At 45.2% G+C, this 26,408-nt stretch overlaps 1 long non-coding RNA gene across 1 annotated transcript in view; it reads right to left on the bottom strand.

Annotated features, from left to right (window-relative positions):
• Positions 1 to 297: 297 nt before the first annotated feature.
• Positions 298 to 26,408, bottom strand: part of LOC138803834 (uncharacterized) — a 53,227-nt gene continuing 27,116 nt past the window's right edge. Inside the window, exons 2-3 of the long non-coding RNA XR_011365073.1 lie at positions 721 to 805; positions 298 to 409 (exon numbers count right to left, since the gene is read on the bottom strand). This is a non-coding gene — a long non-coding RNA (uncharacterized lncRNA). The remainder of the gene's footprint in view (positions 410 to 720; positions 806 to 26,408) is intronic.

The raw sequence follows: 26,408 nt of genomic DNA on the forward strand, positions 1-26,408 counted from the left end.
GAGTAAGACATGTTTGCGGGATTGCAGTTCCAAACCAGCCTGGGCAAAGGATGATCTGGAAACCCAGCAGCACTGTGCCTGGAACTGAGTAAACTTTTTGGAAAGTCAGTTTATGAAATCATGACTTCCTGTGACACCAGCATCTTTGAACTATGGAAGCAGTTGAGATTCAATCAAAGAATGGTCCCTCTCTGCTCCTTCATTCATTCAAACATCTGTCAGAGCTGACCATATGCCTGTTGGGCAGCAGGTTCTGAAGTCAGCGGTGCTTAGAGCTTGAATAAGACTCACCTTGAAGGCTGATGAGAGAGGTCAGATTCTCAAGGTTCACAAATCACCATCAACTGGGAAAGGTTCCAGCTGGTTCCCATCCTGGCCGCTGCCAGACCACACATGGGTGTAAAAGAGGCTTCAGAGATGAAAGATGAATGGGCTTTTATTTGTTTGTGTCTGTCTTCCTTTTCTAGCCTATAAGATCCTCATATCAGGGGTCAGTGAGTTTTTTCTCTAAATAACCAGATAGTAAATATATGAGACAACTATGCAAACAGATGATCAGTACAAAACAGGCAGGAATGTGGATCTACTCCCAAGTCACTGTTTGCTCAGCCCTGGCCTGAGCAGGGGACCTGTTTTCTCTGCCCGGTACCCCACCCCTAGCCCAGGGCTCTGGTAGATGGTGCAGAATTGGACGTGGTGAGTGAATGGCCGAGTTCTCACCTTGGGGATGTTCTGCTCTGGTTCTCTGGGTGGTGAAACAGCCAATCACGTTGTAAGAGCTTTGTGTGCCACAAGTTGGGGGGACCTGGAGGCAGAAGGGATGTCTGAGGTAGGGAAGTCAGATGGAGCAGGTACCCAGTTACCTGTGAATTTCAGACAGACAACAAGGAAGTTCCTTGGCACAGAAGCTGAAGACATATTTGTTATTTATCTGAAATTCACATGCACACCCTACATTCCTTCCCAGCAAGGGAGGGTGACGGGGACTGAACCAGGAGCAGGTGCGCACTGGCAGGGACAGAGGGGCAGACGTAGCAAGGGCACGCTGTGCCCTGTGCACAGCCCGAAGCCCAGCGGCCATTTCCCATCTAGAGTCCACCTGCAGCTGGGGTGCATGCAGGGGTGTGCTGTCTGTCTGGAGAAGGGACTGTGGCTTTGAGCCCAGAACAAAGGTCAGATTCAGTCCTGTGGACAATGGAGAGGGGATGGAAGAACTTAAATCTCAACCAGAGGAGTGACCACATCTCAGAGTCTCAGAGAGCAGCTCGCGTGCTCTCTCTCGGGTCTCAGCAGCACGTGAAATCCTGCTCTTATTTTAACAGAATCTTTCCTAGGCCATGTGAGCAGATTTTCCTCATTATGAACATGCTGCTTCAAACATATGCTCTCCCACTCACATCCTGCACACACACACACACACACACACACACACACACACACACACACAAACATGCTCACACCCACTACGCACACACTCCCATAGGTATGCATTCACTACAAGTAATAGAACCATAGATGGACATTCGCACACATATTCATAGCCTTGCATACATCCACACACTATGCACCCATACATGTATACACTCACACATACCTGCACATGCTCACATTCATACGCGCCCTCCTCCTGTCCCATACACACAGATTGATTTCTTTTCCATGGCTTTCCAACCAGAAGGAGCTCACCAATGAGAAGTTGAAAAGGGGTTTCCAAAGCTGGGTGCCGGTGGCTCGAGTCTGTCATCCTAGCTACTCGGGAGGCTGAGATCTGAAGATTGTCATTCAGAACCAGCCCAGGCAAGAAAGTCCATGAGACTTTTATCTCCAATTAACCACCAGAAAACCAGAAGTGGTGCTATGGCTCAAGTGGTAGAGCGCTAGCCTTGAGCTGAAGAGCTGAAGGACAACGCCTAGGCCAAGAGTTCAAGCCCCACAACCCCCCCCCCAAAAAAAAGACCACAAGACAACTGAACAGGGTCCTGCTTGTGGCCAATGGGGCCTGTCCCTCAGCTAGTGTCGGGGTCATGATGAAAACAAAGTATGTCGAGCTGTGTGTTCTCAGCTATGTCTTGTCCAACACGTGTGTGTGTGTGTGTGTGCGTGCGCACACGCATACGCCTGTCTTAGGGCTTAAACTCAAGGCCAGGGTGCTGTCCCTAAGCTTTTTAGCTTGAGACTAGTGCTATACCACTTGAGCCATAACTCCACTTCCAGCTTTTTTGTTGGTAAGTGGAGATAAGAGTCTCACAGTCTTTCCTGCTCTGGGTAGCTTCAAATCATGATCCTCAGATCTCAGCCTCCTTAGTAGCTAGGATTACAGGTGTGAGCCACTGGCACTATCCTGTCCTACACTTTTGATGAATGCTACAAATAAGGAGTTGGCATCATCTATTCCATAAAGACTCATGCTCTGCCAAGCATGCCCTTGATCAGCCCTAGAGGAGATAAAGCTGAGAGGGGCTGCGATTAACTCTGAAGAACTGCTAACACCATCACAATTCTTAATAAATAGAGCCAGGATGAAGCTCACTGAGGGGCAAGCCATACCAATGGCTTTGTAGTCCTGAGAACTAGCACTGGTGCTTCTGTGCTTATTCTCAGTACTTCCAGGAAACTGTCCGTCTGCAGTGGAAGGAGCTGGAAGAAGTCATTATTCTCAATGGTGAGTAGTTTAATAACTCTCAAGTACCAGAATAATTCATACTTTGCTAACATAGCTGCCATGCAGAGCTCCTCCAGGAAATGCTTTATGGAGAATGTAATCTGATTTGTAACTAATAGATCAAATTGGCTGGCAATAAATTTTTTTGTGTGCTGCTGAAGTATTTGCTTTCTTTGTAGATTAAGTATTCTCTTGGCAACATTATTTACAATATTCATTTGCATCTCAGTCAAGGACCCAGAAAACGGACACAGGTTTCAGATCCTAGTTTGGCTGATCACCAAGAGATATGATTTATTGAGAACTGCTTGACTTGGTGACTCTGTTTCTTACATGGTGAAAATGGACATAATAGTATGTCTTGGGGATTATTAAAAATTAGACTAAATAATTATAGCCATTGGTACATCACCCCTCTTGTTGCTCACTGGCTTCAGTCTAGCCTGAGTGGGAGGTGAGCTTTTCCTGAAGTTCTGAAAACAGGGTTCAGCACAGGGGGGGATCTGGGTTAATGAGAGGAAAATGAGATGGATGAATACCTGACTCCTGGTCTATCACCACAAAACACAACAGGGATAACAGATGGAGACACCTGCCTCTCTCCCTTATACCTGGGATCCACCTTCCGCCATGCACAGACAGATGGGGGCAAGCACAGTGGTAGGATGGCTTGCTGGGGTCATGGTCAAGGTCACAGGCTGGCCTCTCTACAACAGTATGCTAAGCCCTTCCTGAGAAGGCCAGGTCAACCCTGCCTTCTGCTCCTGCTGCAGCTCTTCTCCCAAGGGGACCTGAAGACCACACCAGCCCCTCCACAGAGGAGGCCGAAGAGGGGACCTGAAGAGGCTTCCAGCATCCAGGTCCCTGTGAGCAACACAATAGCCTTGGCTCCCAAATTCAAACTATAAGATGCTTATGAGCTTCACAGGGCCAAGCTACTTTAAAGACACAGTGCATACTTTCCTAGCCAGGGCAGTGGGAAGATTACAGAAAAATACATATACCATGCTCTTGGCTGGTTTTCAAGAGAGAAGGCCAAAGTCCTACTGGGCAGGGTCTTGAGGCACCAATTTTTTTTCATTCTTTATTCTCTTAGTCATTTTAAACATATTAGGTATCTACAAGAGATGGTCCTAGGCTCTGGGGGGGGGGGTGGAGAGGAGGAATAGGAACAGGAAGAAGAGAAAGAAGGAGGAAGGAAGAAGAAGGAAGAAGGAAGAAGGAGGAGGAGGAGGAAGAGGAGGAAGAGGAGGAGAAGGAGGAGGGGAAGAAGGAGGAGGGTGAGCAGCAGCAGCATTAACATGCATCTACAGGGATTTCTCACTTAGCTACAAGATGGAACAAAGTCATGAACTGAATTTAACATGACAAGAGTGTAGCAAAGACTTAAGATCAAGGGCAGACACAAGGCAAGAACTGAGTAGGGAAAGTAGGCTAGAAACCACAGTGGTCTTCAGTCGACCACCGTTTAGTGTCTGCCCTGAACTGGGTTCAGGCATAGCCCTTGGCCATAACAGTTCTCCATTCAAACAGTTGGTTTTGAAATTTAACTCAGTTAATTGTAACAAAGCTCCTCAGTGTGCAAAAAACACATTGAATTCACTTCCCTGTTCTTCACAATGACCGGTGGGGGATAGAGAAAATAAATATTTGTGACTAAAGAGAGTGCTAGGCAGGGCTGCCCTAGCTGATTATGTGAGAGAACAAGTGTCCTTCCCCCCATCCCTGCCCCACCCACAACTCCTGAGATGACAGAGGGGCCCGATCACCCTTGTCACAGCATCACTCTCAACCTATGCTCACCAGTAGAAAAGGGATGTCCCCTCGAGTGACAAACATGCCACATGGAAGCAGATCCTGAACTTTCCTTCTGTCATGAGTGACCTAGGAATCAGCAGCACAGGGAAGGAAGGGGGTGTCACACCTGGGAAGGGGCTGCCCGGCTACTTGGCTGTGTCCTTGTTCACAGACAACATGAATGTGGGGCTGGGCACATGTCAGCTTGGAAAACACATGAGATCGGTTCCATGGCCCTGTAGACACAGGTAAGAGAGCTGAAGAAGGGAGCAAGGGAAGGAAGAAGGAGAAAAGAGAAGAAGAGAGGAAGAGAGAGAGGGAAGGAAAAAGGGAAGGAGAGAGAAGGAAGGAAGGAAGGAAGGAAGGAAGGAAGGAAGGAAGGAGAAAAGAAAAGGAAAGAAAAGAACCACTCCCATATCATCAGGTTTCTAGACAAGAGTGCAGGTTATAGTGACTTTGGACAATGTCCTAATCTGTTTGTCATACCAGTTTCCTTCCAAGAAAGGTAAGGCTTAAGGAGTAATGCCTCACCTCAAACACACGTTTCTAACCACCAACAAAAACCTTAACCCAGGGCAAAAGCACTTTATGAAACATTTAACAAAAGAAAGAAAGAAAAGAAGCACAAGCCTGCTGCATCTTGCCTGCCCAGGGACGCGCTGGCCCGGCAGGCAGGGAGTTGGAGTTAGGCGTCGCCGTGTTGGTTTTCAGGGCTCCGTCTACACCTGCCCTGCAGGTAAGGAGCTGACCTGGTGTTTCTCAGAACTCCATGTGTGCCGTAAGAGCAGCGCCCGCAAGGGAGGTGCCACACAGGAGGGTACTGCGCTGGCCAGAGCTGCCAGACAGCGGGCCAGAAACTTTGCACCTGTTTAGAAGTCCAGGTGTTGTGCACACCAGGGCTTCTTGTGGGCCAGGCAGGTGCCCTGTACAATGATTCCCAGCATGCCACTAATGCGTCCTCCAGTGTGCTGGACGAAACACGTCCCCAGACATTGCCAAGCGGCCTTGAGGACAAAGCGGTTTCCGGTTGAGAGGGCCTTGATCTAGGCACAGAGGGCCATGTGGCCCTACTGCTGGCTGGATAGCCAAGGAGAACTCCCTATCTCAACCTGAAGGGAAAAAGATCATCATCTAAAACCTGCCTCTCCTCTAGCTCTTCTTTCTCAGTTCTAGGAAGAGAGACAGAAGTGGGGTGGGGGGAAGGACAGTTGGTTTATGTAAAACAACAGAAAATATAAAGCATGGAATTTCTAAGCCTGAATTGGCCTTCCAGCTTCAAAGATCACAAAAGTACTCATTTATATGCTCCAAGCAGCAATTTCTCACAACGATATGTTCCTCTCTTTGAAAAGTCAAGTACATGCCTGGCAACCACAGAGGACAGAAAATACAAGGTTTCTGCAAAGGGGGAAAAAAAACAATTATTCGAAATCCAAAGACTAAAAACAAACAACAAAACAAAACAAAAAAATAGAGCATGTCTAATCCTGTCCATTACAACACATAAGACAACTGGATTTCTTCACTTCAGAGCAATGGAACAGTCTGGGTTTGTTTTTTCTTGCTGAGTTGGATTATTTCTTACAGATATAACCCAAGCTGTCTAAAACCGTTGACACCAGTGACTGACCTTTTCCATTGAAAAACAAGAAGGTCCAGGTTGAGTAGGTCGGCTTTTGCTTTTATAAATGTTCACCAATCATTCTGTCCATAATTAGACCTTGTGCTGGAATGTACGAAAATCTGCCTCCCACATCACTTACAGCGGCTGGGGAAGCCACAGAAAACTGAACACTTCAGCAAGGGTAAGATCTTTCTGGGCTGGCACGGGAAGACTCAGCTCATGGAATAGAAATCAGCAACCCTACACTCTAGTTTCCACATGTCGCATGATTATACAATGGAGCTGTGCAAGCAGCAAGTCAAACCCCAAGGTTTGTTGCCAGAAGGAAGCCAAACCTTCAATTCTGTGGTTAATGCCACCGAGGGATATCATTACACCAGTGAATATCATCTTTCTACCAGAGGAAGGTGGGGGGAAGAGGAAAATGGATCCTCATGGCCAACATTCATATAAACTTAACCATTTTAGGTTTAACACCAAGTTGAAGATCAAATTCCTAAGATATTCATATTGAGAAGCTTTAAGTAAAAAATTGGCATCAGATATTAACATGCATATAGATCTCCCATTGATTACATACTTAGTTCAGAAATGCTCTCAAAACATTTTCTTCCATGGAATTGAGAGGATTGAGCTTGAGCCAAGCATTCATGGCTCACACCTGTAATCCTAGCTCCTCAGGAGGCTGAGATCTGAGAATAAAGGTTCAAAGCCAGGCCAGGCAGGAAAGTCCATGAGTCTCATTTCCAATTAAGCAGCAAAAAACTGGAAGTGAAGCTGTGGCTCAAGTGGTAGAGTGCCAGCCTTGAACAAAAAAAAGCTAAGCAAGAGAGCAAAGCTCTGAGTACAAGCTGCAGTACCAGTGCGCGTGTGCATGTGCGCACGTGTGCGCGCGCACACACACACACACACACACACACACAAGGATTTGGCTTGAAATAAACCATTGTGTTATAATGAGCATGTACACAGCAGACTCAGCGTTCAAACATTTGGTGAGCTCTTGGTTCTACATCAGGGAGTCTACATCAGTGTGCTGAACCAAAGGTAATGCAGAGATTGTTTTTGTTAGAATATTTATTGAGAAAGCTTTAGGGGTGTGGTATTTGCTTTCCAATATTCAAAGTAATTCCTAAAAAGTTAATGAGCTATTTAGAAGTATAGGAAGATTCACATGTGAATCACAGCAGAACAGTTATACTAACACGTCCTCCCCGCAAACTCGAGATTACATAAAGATGTTGAAACACAATTTACGACAAGACATCATCCACGTGAAACCTGCTTGGGCCTGAGGAACTCCTCTTCCGGCTTCCTTTCCTAACCCAACTTGGTAAGAAACTTCCCTTCACCCAAGCTGGCACTGACAGGCATACGCATGACCTCATCCATCTCTCTGAGGGAGCCACAGATGCATATGGGCAGTTTGGTACAAGCTACACACAGAGTTGCCATGTGACTCAGAAACCCCACCATTATGCAGGTAGCCAAGGGAAATCAAAACATATATCCACCCAGGATGATTCATAAATATCATAGCAGCCCAAAATAAGTGCTACCCAAATGCCCATCAAATAGGGAAGGAATCAGTAACATATAGCATGTATGCAGTATTATATTATTTAGCTACAAAAAAGGATAAAGATCATCAGATCTCTGATATGCCACAGTGTAGCATACACAGCTAGTCACAAAAGGCTATGAATTATATGATCCTATTTAGAGGCGATGTCCAAAATATGAGAAGGGGAAGGAAATGAGTAATGGAAAGGTGGGGGAGAGGGGGTAAGAAGGATGGGTAGAAAGGTCGGAATTGATCAAAGCATGACATATGTGTATATTTAAATGTCACCATGAAAACCACTAGTATGTAGAATTAGTGAGTTAATTTTTGTAATTTGAAAAATACACATAGTTCAAAATACATTAATGATTTTCCCAAAATATAATTCACTCCTCCACCTCCTTGTATTTAAGCTTAGTACTGTGAGTCACACCAAATTTTAAATTTACCTTTTAGGGCTTCAACTCAGGGATTAGGTGCTGTTCCTGAGCTTTTGCACTCAAGACCAGCACTCAACCACTCGCATCTCAGCTCCACTTCTGGCTTTTCTGGTACTTAATTGCAGGTAAGAGACTCATGGTCTTCCAACTGAGATCCTCACATCTCAGCCTCCTGAGTAGCTATGACTACAGGTATAAGCCATCAGTGCCCAGCTTAAATTTACTTCTTAAAACACAAAATGTGAACTTCAAATGTATTTCCCAGAATCCAGCCAAGAATTCAGAATATACTATGCCATACTAATGTCCAAGAGAACACTCCAAACATTAGGACAAATAGAAGACTTGTTTATCATGAGATAATAGTATCATTAACTTAACTTGTGTCTTCTAAAATGTTTGCTCCAGATTCTAACTACTATTAGAATCACCTTGTGGTGCCTCTGTTGAGAAGCCATCACACATGAAACATTTCAGAGTCTCCCAGAATTATCAGGGAACCAAAAATAAATCCTGAAATTGCCTTTTAAGTGTGAAACATGGGTTGTTGGGTTTTTTTTTCCACTAACAGTTGAAAAATGGCTTCAGAGACTGTACTCAGATTTTCCACGCTATAAATCTCTCTTGAGCAAGGACTAGGCAAGGACATTTTTTAGTCTCAAGATTTTTATTTTTTTGGTCAGGAAGATATGACTGCAGGAACTGAAGAGCTCCGATGACCACCGATGTGCCGCACCGGCTACAAAGATCATTGTGGAAGCCAGCGGATGAGAGGCAAGGTCATGAGTGAAGAATCAGAAGCTGAAAGAACCACAACAAATAAAATCCTAGAAAAATGCACACGTTCCAATGAAATCCAACCAAAACAGCATGCATCTAGAGCCAGAAAACAAAATCAGTGTCCATGCCCTTTTGCTCAATGGTCCTGAATTTTCAGGAAAAAAAAAATTAAGAAATCTTTCCTAAAGAAAAGTAAAGCACAGCACTGTAGACGCTTGATTTATAAGAGGACCAGACTGAAGACAACCTCGATTGCAACAATAGGAGCTGGTTAATTAAATCAAGGAGCATCCTTTTAATGGAATGGTATGTCTCCATAAATACTAACTATAAAAGACATGGAATTTACTTTTGGTATCATGTATAACATATGATGTACTGAGGAGAGGGTGAAATGGATAGGCCCTCCAATAATTATGCAAGCAAATGCAGCCATATGGAAAAAGACCAGAAGGAACTTCCTAGAAGTATAACTCATTGTGCTTACATGGTGGGCCTACTCTGTTTTATTTTTTTTTCTTCTCTCTCCTCTCTCTCCTCTCTCTCTCTCTCTCTCTCTCTCTCTCTCTCTCTCCATGTTTCCAAACTTCTCAAATTTTATCAGCAGTCTTGAGGGGGGGAGGGGAATCAAGTCAACTATACAAATTTTATGAGAAACAATTCCATTTATCAAGGTGTATTGTCATGACCAACATTTTCTTGCACAATTTATGTCAACATAAATGGCCATGAGAGACTCCTGGTCAGGAAGCAGAAAAAGGAAACCCCAGGCTTTAGCTGAGAGTCTAACAACTGTGATCCACTATAAACTTTGAGATGAGAAGAATTTCTTGACAAGAGTGACAGTAAAGAATCCTTCAGCTTCCAGAAGCCTGTACATGCACCACTAGTTTTTCCCATTCTATTTCCATCTCATCTCTTGGAGGATTATCAAAAATCTCTTCCCAGGTCTACTGAGCCACTCCTGACAACGCAGCCATCCACCAGCCAATATGCAGGGCATCACTAATTCCTGAAAATGACAGTGTGCGGGGCCCGAGCCTGGCCTGGCATGAGAACCACAGAGCCCTGCACACAGAGGCACAGAGTCTGAGATTGTTCATGTCCATTGTCAACCTGGTCAGGTCATGCTAGTCAGGCATTTGGTGCAACATTATTCCAGATGTCTCTGAAAAAGTATATTTTTCAGATGAGATTAATTCTATGCATACACCTCAAGTAAAAGAGATTACCTTCCACAGTGTCAGAGAATGGCTTCCAAAGAATGGATGGCCTTAATGGAAAAAAGGTGATACGCACCTTAATTTCAGAATTTGGGAGATAGAGGCAGGACCATAGAGTTCAAGGCCAGTCTAAGCTACATAACAAAGTCTTATCTCAAACAAACAGCCAAATAAACAAACACAAAACAATTGCTTTTATAAGGTTTTTATTTCAATGATAATCACAAAAGGTCTGCTTTTTTACGACTTTTGCATAATTGGTTTAAATTAGTGAGATGTACTCAAAGCCCCCTGATTCACTGTTTTAATTTTTTTCATTGGAATGGATAATCCATTGCTTACATGGTTAAACTGCCTGATTGTTTTACATCCCAAAGCCCGCTTACCTGCTAGTGAGAGCACTTGGACCCCAGGAGCGCAGCTATACCAGGAACAGCGCCCTCAAGGTCCGTCTGAGCCTCAGAACTGGAGAGCTTGCATAGACAGACACTCGAAACATTTGTCATTCTTTTCATTCTCCCTCCAGAGAAAACCATTCTGAGGGTCCAACTTAAGAAAATGGGTGATGAAAATCTGTTTCCTTTAGGACCCTGGCTCTGTCGTGGAGGTCATTTGACACAAATGACTACCGATGTCAGTGTGTGGGTGGATGAGTGACAGGACAACCACCAGCCCATCAGCTCCGTGGAAACATGGACCCTGCCATAAAGACCCCATTCCCAGATGCCGAGCTTCCACCTCCATCCCACAGTTGGTCTAGCCTCACTTCCATCTTAGACAGCGTAAAGTAGGTCTATGGACACTGGTCAACAACTCACCTTCTGTGAGCTTGGTTTTGCTTTTTATTACATTGGGGATTGAACCCAGGGCCTCCCATAACACTAGGCAAGCACTTTACTATTGAACTATATCACCTGCCCTTTCTGAATCTTATTTTGAGACCTGGATAACCCAGGCTGGCCTCAAAATTATAATCCTGCTGTCTCAGCTGCCTGAGTTGCTGGGATTACAGTCACGATCCACCATGCCCAGCTCTTAATCCTAACTATAGACATCAAATGGAGGGAGGGGGAAGCGAGTGGCTTCACCTTGTGATCCCTGAGCCTAACTCAGACCTCAGTTTAATGAATCAGGTACAGCGAATGCTAGGCCCCACAAAGCAGACTTTCTTTTCTCCCTTTTCTTTCTTCCGCTAGTACTGCATAATTGGTTTAAATTAGTGAAATGTACTCAAAGTCTTTAGTGTTTAGTATTTAGCGTTTTCCCCTCAAGGCTCTATGACTTGAGCCACAGCTCTACATCTGGCTTTTTGGTGGTTAATTGGAGATAAGAGTCTCATAGACCCTTCTGCACAGGCTGTCTTTGAACCAGACAGCCTCCGATCTTAGCTTCCTGAGTAGCCAGGATTACAACACCTGGGGGCTCCGAAAGAAGACTGTGACTCCACTGAAGTAAACTTGCACTGAAGGGTCTCATCAAAATAGCCCAAGCCACATGCTTCCCTGCCCAGATAATCGGTCCATCTCCTTAAACCCCACTTTCCTAAAATAGCAAGCTTCCTGAGGAATCTTGAGATTCACGTGTCTAACAGTTGAATCTATGTTGTACTGTTTGGTTTGTGGGGGGCCCGGGTGGGGGGAGTCTTTCCCCTGAAAACACATGTGTCCTTTTGTTTCACGGTCTCACTTGGCACCAAATACCAAGTCGTGTGCCCATCAGATTGGCTGGAATTACATGCTTCCGCCGCTCCTGCAAGCTAATGTAAGAGACCTGCAATTACCTGTGGGCTGGCTTGAGCCCTAAATGGAATTAATGTCTGCTCCAACCAAATGCCTCAGGACCCACTGTTTTTCTTTTCTTTTTTTTTTTTTTTGTTCTCCCATAATTTGCTATTTTTGTAGGCTGCCTTCCAAACATTGAGCCCCCAAAACAAGTTGGAACTGTAAGCCCAGTAGACATCTACTCACAATTAATTGCTGAATCTTTGCTACTGGCCCTGTGTCACAACACTAATAAGCAAACTATGTAACACCGTCCTTACAATGAAGAGAGAATGGCTGCTCTCAGTGTAATCTGCCTGATGTTCATAGAAGAGCAGAAAGAAGGGAAAACTGCCAACACGCATGCATGCTTTCCGTGGGGAAGGTCCACGTGTCAAGGCCCAGGAAGGAATCCTATGGCCCATTTGTATCTGTGCACTCAGAAGCTAAATCATTTGCAAGGAAAGAAAGAAATCTATGTGGCACCCGAGTTGAAAAAAAAAATCAGGCACGTTAGAAAAATTCCATTGCCAGTTCACAGATGACGGCGGGGCACACAAATTTGTTCTGGCTGGTTAAATTTTGCAAACTTTTGAGAAAAGAAAAGTAAATAAATAAGAGATGAATGGATAATAAGGCCGATTTTCATTTACGGGCCCCCATGGAAAAGTAGGATAATATCGGTATTAGATTACTTTCCATTTCCATCAGCAATGAGTTGCACTATGTCAGCTCTTGAGAGGGACAATCAGATAAAACCCTACCATGGGCCTGTGGAATTTTGCTGCTCCTGGCACCAGGCTGAAAACACAGGCGGGAACTGAGCAGAGCCTTTGGTACTCGGAGCTTGGTGGGGTGGGGGGAGTGCGCCTCTCGGACCTGGGTTCCAGGCAGGCTACATCCCTCCCTGAACATCAATCAGGGAAACCAGTGGAGATCTAACTCGACTGCCACTGCCTCCATCTGAACTCTGTTCTCCGACCATTCATTCTGATCTGTGATGGAAAATTGGGTGATACAGAAAGGCAAGAGGTCTGTGTGATGCTAAGGAGATGAACATTCTTCATGCTCCCTAAAAGTGTCCATTCCTCTCTTTCAGGACTCACATATACCTGACAGAGGGGCTACCTCCTGCTCAGAAAACATGGTCTATGTTATAAGTCATTATCATGTGTCTGCCATGTCTGACTGCTTTTAATTAGGGGTCAACACTAACAAGCAAACTCTCTTCAAAGCATTTCTTAATTGAAAGCAACTTGGGAATGACTGTAATCCTAGCACTTTGGAGGCTGAGGCAGAAGGTGGACGAGTTCAAGGCCAACCTGGGCTACATTGTTCAAGCCCTGCCAAAACCAAAACAAAATAAAGCGAAGTCAAGTGAGGCAAAATGAAGTAAAATAAACGAATAGTTTTCGGCATTATACATACCATCAATATGCATAATATTGATGGTATGTATGATGTATATTTGATACTAAATAGACAGCTTCAGTTGGTGAGCACCTGAAAAACCTTTCTGACCTTCTGAGTAGATCTGCCACGGTTGGAATCACTGAGCTGCAGGCCATCAAGTTTCAGAATCACTTCCAGGTCTCCATAAATAACCTCTGAAAGTCTGAGAAGCAAAATTCAAGATGTTGCAACTTTATTATTCCCCTTCCCTACATTGAGAGTGACACACCATAATGACAAGTGATGGTGGCCAAGGAATCGCATGCAGAGACCAGTCCGGAGGTGTGGAAGTTTGCAGGGTCCCTGCTGCTCTCCCATTCCCCTCTGCATATGCACACACACGTGTGCACGTGCACACGCACACACATACACACGGTCTCCTTTTCATCCATTGCTCAAGCTCACCTTTGCTAAGAAGACAAGTTTGGAGTCGGGCTGTGCCCCTTTATTTATTACTTACTTAGCACCAATTAGTGTATAAAGGTGGTTCATTTCAACATGTCTATGTGTGTATAAAATGCATCTTGACCAGGGTCACATCTCTCTCCTCCTTCCTTACCCCTCCCCCATTCCAACACAGTCCTGTCGAATGTTCTCGTTCCATTCTTATATATGTACATAAAGTATCGGTGCGTATTCACCCTCTCTCCTCCTCTCCATTCACCAGACACCCCCCTCCCCCACGACGCTTATACCCAAACTCCAGATAAGACGTTTCAAACCCCAGCTCTGTCCTCTCCCTGGCGTACATAACAGAGCCAGACTTGAGCCTACCTTTTTCTGAAATCTTCCCTATTTCTTGTTTATTTCTTTGTATCTTTTGAACTTTCTAGCTTAGTTACAGATTCCTTTACAATATCATATTTCAGGATCCCTTCTCACTTTGGAATTTGCCCAAGTGTGGAATATGCATATATATATATATATATATATATATATATATATATATATATATATATGAAAAGACACAGTTTACCAGAATCTGCAGGTACATGTGCATAAACACACACACACACACACACACACACACACACACACACACACACACACACACACACACACACACATATCCAGGTACCTATGAGAGACCTGTCAGCAGGTAATTATCTTTCATGCTGATGGCTCTGAATTGCTGGGTATCTTCCAGCTACCTTCGTTCTTCAAACTTCCCTTCCTGTCCTTCCATGCAGCTGTTTCTGACTCCAGGAGCCCTGGGGCAAGGGACCAGCTCAGCTTTTCAGTCCTGCCTCTTCTTGCCCCAATAAAGATGCGCTACCCTGAGCTACACAATTTCCAGAACAAACATGCATGACACTCTACAACCCAGCCCAGCCCAGGAGCTGAAAGCTATCTTCTGAAAAGTCAGTCCAACTGCTGACTTATTAATTAGTATTTTATCAGCCAAGCAGGGTCTGCCCGGACATATCAGGGGCTATTTTTACCTAGGCTGTCACTCCACAGGTGTGGCTGGCAGTGGTGTTATCCAATACAGGATGGAAAGAAATCACAGGTATGGGCCGGGTGAGCTTAGACACCTGTGGGGCCTTCCCTGCCTCTCTTCTGTCCATGCTGAACTCTGCCAGCTGCACCAGGTGGACTCCTGGTTACTTAGTGATAGAGCAAAGCAGAATTGAATGCAGTCAGAAGGCCTAGGAAGTGAGGGCTATCTCAGTGTGTGCTTCCTGAAGGAAGATGGGATGAAAGACAATCTGGAGGAAGCTAAGAGGTGTTGTGGAGCCAATCAAACTCCCAGAAAGGGACCCCCTCTGGGATCAACTGGTCCCTGGCCTCACTGCTAGTCTAGCTGGTAATTGTCAAATTGTGTAACGGTTTTTTTTTCTTTATTCTAGAGTCCTCCAAAATTAAGCCACCATAGGATTACCCATCCATTACAGACTCACACTTATAATCCTAGCTACTCAGGAGGCTGAGATCTGAGGATCATGGTATGAAAGCCAGGCTGGGCAGCAAAATTCATGAAATGCTTATCCCCAATTAACCACAATAAAGCTGGAAGTGGCAATGTGGCTCAATTGGTACACCAGCCTTGAGGGAAAAAAATAGAGCAAAAAAGCTAAGGGGAAGTTCCCAGCTTTGAGTACAAGCCTCAGTACTAGCCCACAAATACACACACACACACACACACACACACACAATATATATATATATGTATATATATATGCGCTATACTTTTATATAAATTATGCACATTATACACACATTATATATACACATATGTATATTTATTGCTACAAATAATTTAAAAATGGGGGGAACTATGTCCTTTTCCCTCTCTCCTCTTGCCCACTTCACAAGTAACCAATCAAATGAGTATTGTTGTAGGGAATTTTTTTTTATTATGCTTTCAGAGATCTTTGCTAAAAAGCTCAATGTGTCCTCAAGACAAATATCCCCCCGTGGCTACTTGCAAGAGAAACAAACCACAGCAAGAAATACCTAGGGTTTTCTTTTTTCTTATGTAAATAAATCTCCAGATGGCTCATTTGTGGGACTGTGTTTACTAATTCTTGTTTTCTTTCTAGACAATCTGTTCCCAGTAACCATTTTATCATGGCAGTTCTGAAGGTAAAGCATCCAACTCCACTCAGGAAACATTCAACAAGAAGACAGAGTCCACCTGTGTGGGTCAAAACTGGCTCCAGCCTCATGCACACACACACACACACACACACACACACACACACATACACACACACACACCCTGAGGAGATGCTAACACATTTTATATAGTTACTTTTATTGTTGGACAAGAGATAGTTTTAATCAGAGCTAGAAGAGAATAATTAATTTCAGCCTTACAGAAATAGCAGGGCCATGGACTCATCCAGTTCAGGGATAGAAGCTGTGTCTTGTTCATCTTGCCTCTCCCATCCACTGCTATTGGCAGACATCACCAATCGTTCATGGCATCCTTTTACCATGGGCACAGGGGTGATGATGGAAATGTTTTCAGTGGGCCTCACCAAGTCACTACCAATCAATCACAGCTGACATGGAGGATGATACATATTTGCCTTCCCTGAGTCCCTCATTTTATAGATGGGGTGTTTGGGACTGTGGGAGTGGAAATATCAGATTCAATGTCTCCCAGCTATCCAGAAGCACTAATTCTGGGAAGGCAAACAAAAGTCTATGGTGCTGAGTAAAAAGCTGGACCTTCATTTCATTCCCCCTCACTGTGTATTAGAGCATTGTCATTATTAATGAAGGCAGGGGACATATCACAGAAATGTTAGTGTTCTGTCTTAGTCAACAATAGAAATCACAAGTATTTTTATGGAACACCTAATTGTTACAGATTTCCCAAAATGTCACTTCTGCTCATTGCTAATTCAAAATTATTGTGGTCATTAAACCCACAGTTAAATCTTGTCTTTAAATTCAATAAGAGCCACATGTTTTACTTCTTCACAATTTTTCAAACATTTTGATAAGTATAATCCAATAAATTTGGCTTCATTTGTAATTCTATGCTTTTGTGGGTGTGTTTAAAGCATTGTTCTAGGAAGGAATCTAAAGAATTCCTCAGACTATCAATAGGGCCCATGGCACAGAAAAGATAAGAACCCCCAGTTTAAGAGGAAGGAGAGCCTCTTAAACTTACCCAACAAACAGCTTCCTCATGAAACCCTGCCATCTTGGACTGACCCAACATTTACCTGCATATTAAAAAGAGATTGTTTTAATAAAAATTTTAATTAGGTTGCCAGGCACCAGTGGCTCTCACCTGTAATCTAGCTACTCTGGAGGCTGAAATCTGAAGATTGAGATTCAAGTCTAGCCCAAGTAGACAAAGCAGAGAGACTCTTATCTCCAATTAATCAGCAAAAAGCTGGAAATGGAGGTGTGGCTCCAGTGGTGAAGTACACCCAGTACTGGTACATGTGCGTGCGCGCACACACACACACACACACACACACACACACCATGCACAGTCATGTTGATCAGAGGCAGAGAGAGCACAGAGACATAAAAGTAGATGCTCCCAAGCTCTTCTGAGAATATAACAACTATGAATACCTTGATCTATGATTTTCCAGACGTGATGTTCATTAGGTAATCAACATGGTATAAAACAATCCAGACTCTCCCACAGCTAACTTGTCTCACTTAACAAAACAAGACACAATGATATCAAGACATCTTTGCTTCCTATATACATTCTCTTCAGTGATTAGAATGTTATACTGTGTGGGTGTACCCCAGTTGATTTATAATTCACCTTCTGATCAAGAAATAATGAAGATAAGTTATCATTTGTGCCTGGGATGTTTGGAATCTGATCTAAGCACCATGAACTAATCCACCAAGATGAGGTCAATGGCTGAAGAGACCACTTGCACAACAAACCACAGCTTACACCCCTCCAGGTAAAGGAAGGGTCCTTTGTCCTTGACTACTACAGGGGTCACTGAGCAGCGGAGGACCAGCAGAGGAGTGAGGCTCAGTGCCCTGTCTGGTGGTCCCCCCGGGAAAGAATAACCCAGCCAAAGAGCAAACTCCTGTTCTGGGCCCCACGTGACCCGAGAAGCATGCAGCAGGTGTCTTCATCCATACTCCACAAGGTGGCCATGACTTTTGGAAGTCCTAGGTGACTCCAGGGACTATCTGGGAAGGAAGTCCACTCTCAGCTGTGGAAGGTTTACCATGTCAGCACTCCAGCACCAGACTCTCTTCTACAACAGGGTACAATCCTCGTAGAACCCAAAGACAACCCTCCTACAACATAGTCACAACCACCCCCACCCACCCAATACTCTCCTACAACCCAGTCACAGCTCTCCTACAACCTAGTCACAACTCTCCTACAACATGATCACAGTCCCTCTACCGCCCAGGCACCACTCTCCTACAACCTGGCACAACCCTCCTAACAACACAGTCACAATTCCCTACCACTAGCACCGGCCTTTCTCATTGGGACTCACAGAGACCGGAGGCCTGTGCCTCAGGACTGTGATCAGTGGTCTCAAGGTCACAGGGAATGATCCTTGAGTCGAAAGCAATACCAACATAACCTGCTTGGTAATCCTGTGTCAAGCATGATTACAATTATAATAAAAAAAAATAAGCCCCTCAAGTTGCTCCCAAGCCATGCCAATACCAGAAGTCCAAACAAAAGAAGACTTCCTTTTGAAGGGAAAGTAAGGAGACAGCCAGGCCCTGTGCAGGGGAAGAGCCTGGGAGAAGCAGGCGAGGAATCCAAGAGCTGAGACCCAGCCAGGAGCCTATGAGGTCCTCAGAGCCCCAGATGCCGGGAGGTGGCTACCAGGCTCCCCTCGCTGCCCTCACCCTGGGAGTCAGGACTGGACATGAGCAGCTCCTCCTCGGGACCCCACACCGCTGTCTTTGGCCTTTTAGCCACCCCACCCCTTCAGCCTGGCTTCCTCCCTGAACCTCCTTTTTACCCCTCTCCAACCCTCGGGCCTCCACCTCGTCCTCATTCCTAGCACCGGTCAAAGGTCCCTCCCCTCCCATCGCATCTTGCCGTCTCGTTTCTGCTTTGGGTTTCAGCAATTCTGAATTCCCTGGCGCAGAGTCAGCTCTTCTATCAGAAGCAACGTGGCTCCAGACTGTTCTACCCCCGTGCAGGGCAGGAGCGAAAACAAAGCCGGCCTTGTTTCCCGAGTGACAGCCTGCACGTTTAGGGGACGGGGGCTTCAAATCTTGTCACGATTTTGTTTTGGCACCAGGGCGTCTGTGTTTAATTCTGCATCTCCTGCCAGACTTGGAAGCCAAAGTGATAACATCAACATACAGAGAGCGAGAGAATGACCCCCACCATCGTCCAGGGACAAAGATTGGGGTCACTCAAGTGCATACATAGAGACACACTCCCTCAAACACACACATGAACACATCCACACACAGACATGGATGCATCATCATAAGCAAACACTCAGGTACACAGACTACAGGTCCAGTGACACAATCTCCCATAAGCATATAGTCATACACAGAGACACGGGCACACAGTGACACACCTTCACCCCAGACACACATACGTGCACATACTAGTACATTCCTCCCATAAATAGGTAGCCATATGCACATAGCCACACATTCAAACATGCATCCACCCACACATAGGCACATACACACACGTATGAAACACATCCACAGACACAATCCATCTCAATCGCACACATGTGCAGACACACACACACACACACACATACACACGGACACATGATCACACTGACACATGTGCCAAGGAAAAGGGCGGTGGGTGAAACAGCCAGACAGAGAGATAGGGGTGTCATGGGGGGACCGTCCCAGCACCCTGTCCCTTGGACCAGCAGTTTCTGATACCAAAGGTCTCTCCAGGAGACCCCATAGTAAAGTTCAACCAGTTCCACATCCCATTTCCATGGAGATGGTTACTTTCTCAGAGCTGAAGTACAGCAGCCCCTATGTCCCGGCTGACAGCACGCGGTGCACATCATGGTCAAGGCACTCTCTTTGGGTGCTGCTTTGCAGATAAATGAGGTCTCTGCTTTCATTATGTTGTAAACAAGACACGGGAATGAGATGATCTTGGCTGACCTGAGCCCCGGCTGCCCAGAAGGGCCAGCAAGCACCCAGGCAAGGTACCTCATCCACTCTGCAAACAATTACCGAGGGCCAGCTGGGACCAGACACACCCAGGGCTCTGGAGGCTTCTCTGGGAAAGAGGCAGACATGACACATTAACTTTCATTATCTTTTCTTTTCTTTTCTTTTGTCAGTTGTGGGGCTTGAATTCCGGGCTTGGACACTAACACTCTACCACTGTGAGCCACAGCTCTACTTCCAGCTTTTTCTGTTGGTTCATTGGAAGTGAGAGTCTCATGGACGTTCCTGCCTAGGCTGGTTTTGAACTGTGATCCTCAGATCTCAGTCCCAATCATGTTGTAGAGTGAGATGGAGTGGCAAGACCCTGTCTCACACAGCAATAGCCCGGCTGGGGCCCCGGCAGGGGGAACAAGGGTTTCAGTGACATCAGCTGGGCTGTTCCTGCCGTTTAGCACTCTAGTGCTGAGGAGCCAGGAGAGAAGGCTCAGCCAACCTAAACTCAGAGATGTCCACCCGCTGACACGCGTGCGTACACATGTGCACACCTGTGCCCGCCTGCATGCACGTGTGTGCATGTACACGTGCCGGGCACCTAGAAGCTGCCATCGTCTTCATATTATTTAGTGGCCTCATGATGGCTGACTCCGGGTCTCTAGCAAAAAATGTTTGCAGGCCTTGGAGAAAGAACCTTCTGGTCCTGAAGGTAAGCAGGGCCAGGGAGCAGGCAGGAGCCAAGCAGGCTGGCTTCAAACTCCTCACCGTAGGATCCAAGACAGGATAAGCTCCTCTTCTCCAAGGTGCTGAGTAAAAACATGAGGAGGGACCTGGCGCTGGTGGCTCATGCCTGTAATCCCAGCGATGCAGGAGGCTGAGATCGGAGGATCACTGTTTGAAGATAGCCTGGGCAGAAAAGGTCCAGGAGTCTCTTGTCTCTGATTAACCACAAGAAGCCAGAAGTAGAGCTGTGGCTCAAGTGGTTGAGCACTAGCCTTGAGCAGAAGAGCTCAGGGATAGCATCCAGGCCCTGAGTTCAAGCCCCAGGACTGGCACCAAGAGAAAGAAAGAGAGACAGACAGACAGACAGACAGACAGAGACAGACAGACAGACAGAGACAGAGACAGAGACAGAGAGAATGTTATGGTGTATGTGTGGAAGAATGTTTGTGTAATACTGCTGTCTTTTCTGAACAGGCAGCGTTTCCCTCAATGATCACCCAGTCAGCCTGGGGTCAGCATGGGGTCAGCCCTGGGCCTCCATGGGGCAGGCATTCCCTCCGCTGAGCTCACCTAATCCCTTATCTGGGCCATCTGCTCTGCCCTGGATGTATCCCAGTTCCTCATGGAGGTGGAGAATCACGCTGGATTCCACAGACTGTGATTCTGACAAGCCTGCCCCAGTACCTCAGCAGTTTCTCGCTCTGTTTGTCTGTCTCTCTGTCTCTCTGTCTGTCTCCCTCCTTCTCTTTACAATCCAGAGAACAATGAGAACTTTGATGCACTCACTTTGAGAATTAGAAGAGATAAAGCCTAGAAATAGCCTACTACCCAATGCATAAGCTCTCAGCAAATGTTAGTTTTTATTTGTTTGTTTATACTCCATCCTTTCCCAGAATAAGAAGGTATATGCGCATGCTTGTCTGTGTGCGCGCCTGTTGGAGTGTGTGTATGTGAGAGCCTGCCTATGTTTGTTCTGCGTGTGTGCACAGAACAGGGTGAGTGGCCAGCAGTGGATAAAGCCATCCATGATGGCAGAGTGCAGAGCACCGACGCTTGTACCACCCACCCACCCCGCCCCATACCCCAAGGTAAGTTCAAAACAGCACAGTGGCTCAGCACAAAAGTTACCCTTTCTTAGTAGTGAGGTCAGACAGAAATTTCTAACAACGTCACACACTTTCATTGAATGATAAATATATTCTAGTCAATGCCTTATGATGGAAATGGAATTCAAACTGTCTCTTGTGATGGTGATTTAAAGCTTATTCATCACTGTAAATTATTTTGACACCCCAGTGAAAAGCCCTCTGTAACTCTTTCAGAATCCCATTTTTACTTCACATTAATTAAAGGTCACTAACCGTAAAATAGTAATGAAATCAAATTTCCTAAAAGAGCTCCCAGATGACTGGCTCGGCCCTGGGTTGGTTATCAGACCCGGAAGGCAGCTAAAAATAAAAACACAACACAGGCTAGACGGAAATTTTAACCACGGAAATTCAGCCAGCATGGTCACAACTAAGCAAGGCCATCTCTTGGGAAGATAATAGATACATTCAGTAATAACTTTTATGATCACCATTACCCTGTCTCTAGCAGTTTATTGCTATTATGGCTATTTAGCAAAAGACTTCCAAATCAAACAACCTTACAGATATGCTTTACTGTTGTTTACCGACACTCATTAATTATCTTATAAATATCAGACCCAGGGTCTATACTTGGGGATAAAGAAGCTGTATCGCCAGAGGAGAAGAATGTGTGGCTAAGACCAATGACAGTCCTCGGAAGATGGTCGGGAAACAAGGTGAAAGGCTGAGTCTTTTAGAGATTAGATCCTAAAAAAATAATAAAAATAAGGATGCCTCACCATCTCCCTTCTCTAAGAAAGAGAGAGTGTGGGGCTGGGATGTAGCTCAGTGGCAAAGTACTTGCCTAGCAAGTACAATGTCCTGGGTTTGATCCCCAGTACCAAACAACAAAAGACAAAAAAAATACAGTTTTTTAAAAAAGTGAGAGAATGTGAACATCACCTTATACCAATTTTCCATGTCTTATGAACATCAACCGGATGTTGATAGCATTCATTGGAGCAGCTCAGCCACTGATCAACAGACAGAAGACGGAGTTCATCTTTGGCAACTATGCTTCTTAGACTGTGTCAGGCAACCACCATGGCCAAATTCATTGAGCAGAAAGCAGCTGTGGGAAATGGGTGTGGATGTGTTCACATATATCAGCTGAAATCTGCTGTGTTCTTCTGGAAAGGCTTTGCTGTGGTTCAAATGTGGTTCATGTCCTCCCCTCCCCATGCTCAGGGAACATGTGCAGGAAGTTCTGTCCCCCCGTGTGGCAGTAGAACCAACCTTTAAGAGGTAGATCCTAGTAAGAGGAGATTCAGTCATCGGGACAAGTCTTTGGAAGGTACAAAAGCAGTTCTTATGAGACTCCCTTAGGAAGGTACGAAAGCAGTTCTGTGAGACTCGGAGCTAGTGCTCTTGAGAACCAGTCTGGCAGTCCTCATTGCCGTTGGCATCTTCTCCAGGTATGCAGATGTCTGCCCCTCTCTTACATCTTCCTCCTGTTGTGGGTCCACCATGCGATCCCCACTACAGACAAGTTGATGCTGGCGCTGTGCCCTTTCAGGATTATAAGCTAACTAGACCACTTGTCCTTCTAAAATTACCCAGTCTCAAGTATCTTATAATACTACCTGAAAATGGATGAATACAGGCTTGGTAAGCATTCTTCATTTTACTTTTTCCCTCTTTCTCTCAAACAATGGAGTGAAACTCATATTTTGATCTATGATTTCATGATACAGTTTCATGACATATATTTCATGATATAGTTTTACATCTTAAATATTTCTTGCTTTAGCCCATAAAGAGGGGGAGGTTGTTCTGGAATCCTAGTTTTAATTACACAAAGCTTGTGATTAATAAAGCTATCAACACAGACCCCGCCCTCAGCATTAGGCATTGCATATTTATGGGATAGGCTAATCGCTAGACAGGACTTTGCAGGTAGGGGAAATGTTCCCTTTGTTTTAAGAGCATTAAGTTCTCATACAGATCTGTCTCAAAATTATATTTTCTTTGTTTTAGCTTTTAGCAAGTGTTCAAAGGGAGTTCAATTCAACATGGCAGGTGGAAATTTGTTTTGACTCTCGACCTCAAGTATGTACACACTCTGCACTAATAGTGCTTATTATCCAAAAACTAATTTTCCATTCTGACTGGTCCCTACTGGTCTCTACTCCAATCCAGTGCAGCCCACAAAAGTTCATGTGCCAGTGGCTCACACCTGTAATCCTCGCTACTAGGAAGACTGAGATCTGAGGATCATGGATGCCAGCCAAGACAGGAAAGCCCATTAGATTCATCTCCAATTAACCACCAAAAAAAGCCAGAAGTGGAGCTGTGGCTCAAGTAGTAGAGCACTAGCCTTAAGCAAGAAAACTCAGGGATAGTGCCTAGGCCCTGTTTCAAGCCCTAGGTACACACACATACACACACACACACACACACACACACACACACACACACACACACACACACACACACACACACACAGTGCAACTTGTGGGCAGGGACAAGAGGAGGAAAATGAAAGAAGTAGTCACATTTTCTAAAAGAGAAATTTACGTATTGCCTCACTTGTGAAATGGTAATCCTTCTGTGCAATACCTTAAGAATATCAAATTGTATATTTTTTAAAGGTCCTGGGAAATTTATCTTTAGGGCATCTCTAGAGCTGTAGAGAGGAAAGGAAGGAATCAGATATCCACCCCCCAACTACACGCCTTCATGTGAGATAAATCTGAAGAAAACGAATGTGGAGCTCAGGTTAAATAGAGAAAAAACAGACCCAGTTAATACCTCAGGGAGCAGGAAGGATACCTTAAAGATGCTAATTTTGGCTATGACAGAGCTTGCCTCCATTATTATCACCTTTCCCAGTCATCAGTGTTCCTCTTGAGTCAGTCTCCCCGCCCCATCCCCAGAGCATAGCTCTCTGAAAACCTCAAGAGAACAGGGATCTTCCACATCAGACAGACTCCGTCCCATCCATCTAGGTGGGCAAAGGGATCCCCCCAACGGTCTTCCTGCAAACTTGCCAGCAAAGCAGGCAGCAATGGAAATGCGGAACAGATGGGCGCCTCCATCTGCTAGCAGAGGTGATGACAGGCCAGCGCAGGGGCCCCCACCCAGTCACTCGAGATGGGACTCTGCGGTCATGTGACTGGTGTTTTCACAAACCCGTCAGAACTTATCCATCGAGATGAAGGCTGCTCTCAAAGACAGCCCAAGGAAGTATAATTACTCTTTTCCTCAGAATCACTCAGAAATCCACCCTTCATAGTTTCCAAGTCACTTGGTAACAGGGGATCTTGGAGATGAAAGGAAAAGATTAAGTAAGTCTGGTCTGAAGCACACCTCCCATGATGCTCAGTGCCTAGTAGGTTATGTCAGCCATGTTGACTTTTCTCATCATTTTTTTCCCTCCCTAGCTCTTAAGATGTGGTTGGAGATTCTCTTGACAAGGAAATAGAAACCTCAGTGAGTAGAGTGATCCATCACTCAAATTATTTCCCATCTTATTCCCATGAGCCACTGGAAGCAGATGATACAAAGCCAGGACTACTGTACGTGCAGTCCTGGATAAAACCCTGCTACTATGGTGAAGGATGATGACAAGGCAGGCTGGGATGGAAGTCTGTGGGAGTGCGATGGAAATGACCAATTCTGTTCTGAAATTTACCCAGCTAAACCAGGAGGAGGATGCATAATCATCCAGCAGAGGCAGAGATCATACAAGGTACTCACCCAACCTGTCCCCTGTTCCCAGCCACACAGGGAAGACTGCACTATCACGTCCCAGGCCGTGTGGCTGACATCACATCTTTTCTGGAACTATCTTTTTTTGTTCTGTCTCTGGCCTTCTTTCTCCCAGGTCCCAAGCAGAGACTGTGAGGTAAAAAAATCAAAGAGCAGATAGAAGCTATTCACCACTCAGATAAGACCCACTAACTCCAAATAGCACTGCTAAACCAGAGCATCTCCATGTGACTGTCTGAGCACTTCAGGGGCTGTTACTAAATCATCAAGATGAAACACTCACCTTCTTATTAGAGTTTAAGGAAACTTCTTGTGGGAGAGACAAAATTATAGCTAGTACGGACTCACCTGGGAAAAGGTGATTATCTAAGACCTGAGAAAAGATACCCAAGATTTTTTTAATTTTTTGTGTGGGTCTTGGGGCTTGAACTCAGGACCTGGGTGCTGTCCCTGAGCTTTTTGCTCAAAGCTAGAACACTATCCCTTGAGCCACAACTCCACTTTCTACTTTTTTGCTGGTTAGTTGAAGATGTGTCCCATGGACTTTCCTTCCCCTGGCTGGTTTTGAACCATAAGCCTTAGATCACAGGTTCCTGAGTAGCTAGGATTATAAGCATGAGCCACAAGTACTTGGCTTCAAGAGTCCCACCTCAAAACAACTTGGAAATCAAAGCTGTAATCTTAAAATGTTGCCAGGGAAGGACTGAATACTTGGACAATGGTGAATGATTGCCTATGGACTATCTTGTAAACAGTTGAAATAAAAATACCTAGCTGTGTACCAGTGGCTCATGGCTGTAATCCTAGCTACTCAGGAGACTGAGATCTGAGGATTGTACTTCAAAACTAGCCTGGGCAGGAAAGTCTGTGAGACTCTTACTTCTACTTAATCATACACACACAAGAAAACTAGAAATGGAGCTGTGGCTTAAATGGTAGAGCACTAGCCTTGAGAATAAAGAAGCGCAGGGA

The sequence above is a fragment of the Dipodomys merriami genome, unplaced genomic scaffold, assembly GCF_024711535.1.
Source record: "Dipodomys merriami isolate MVZ:Mamm:240054 unplaced genomic scaffold, mDipMer1.0.p SCAF_35, whole genome shotgun sequence".
In the NCBI taxonomy this organism is placed as follows: Eukaryota; Metazoa; Chordata; class Mammalia; order Rodentia; family Heteromyidae; genus Dipodomys; species Dipodomys merriami.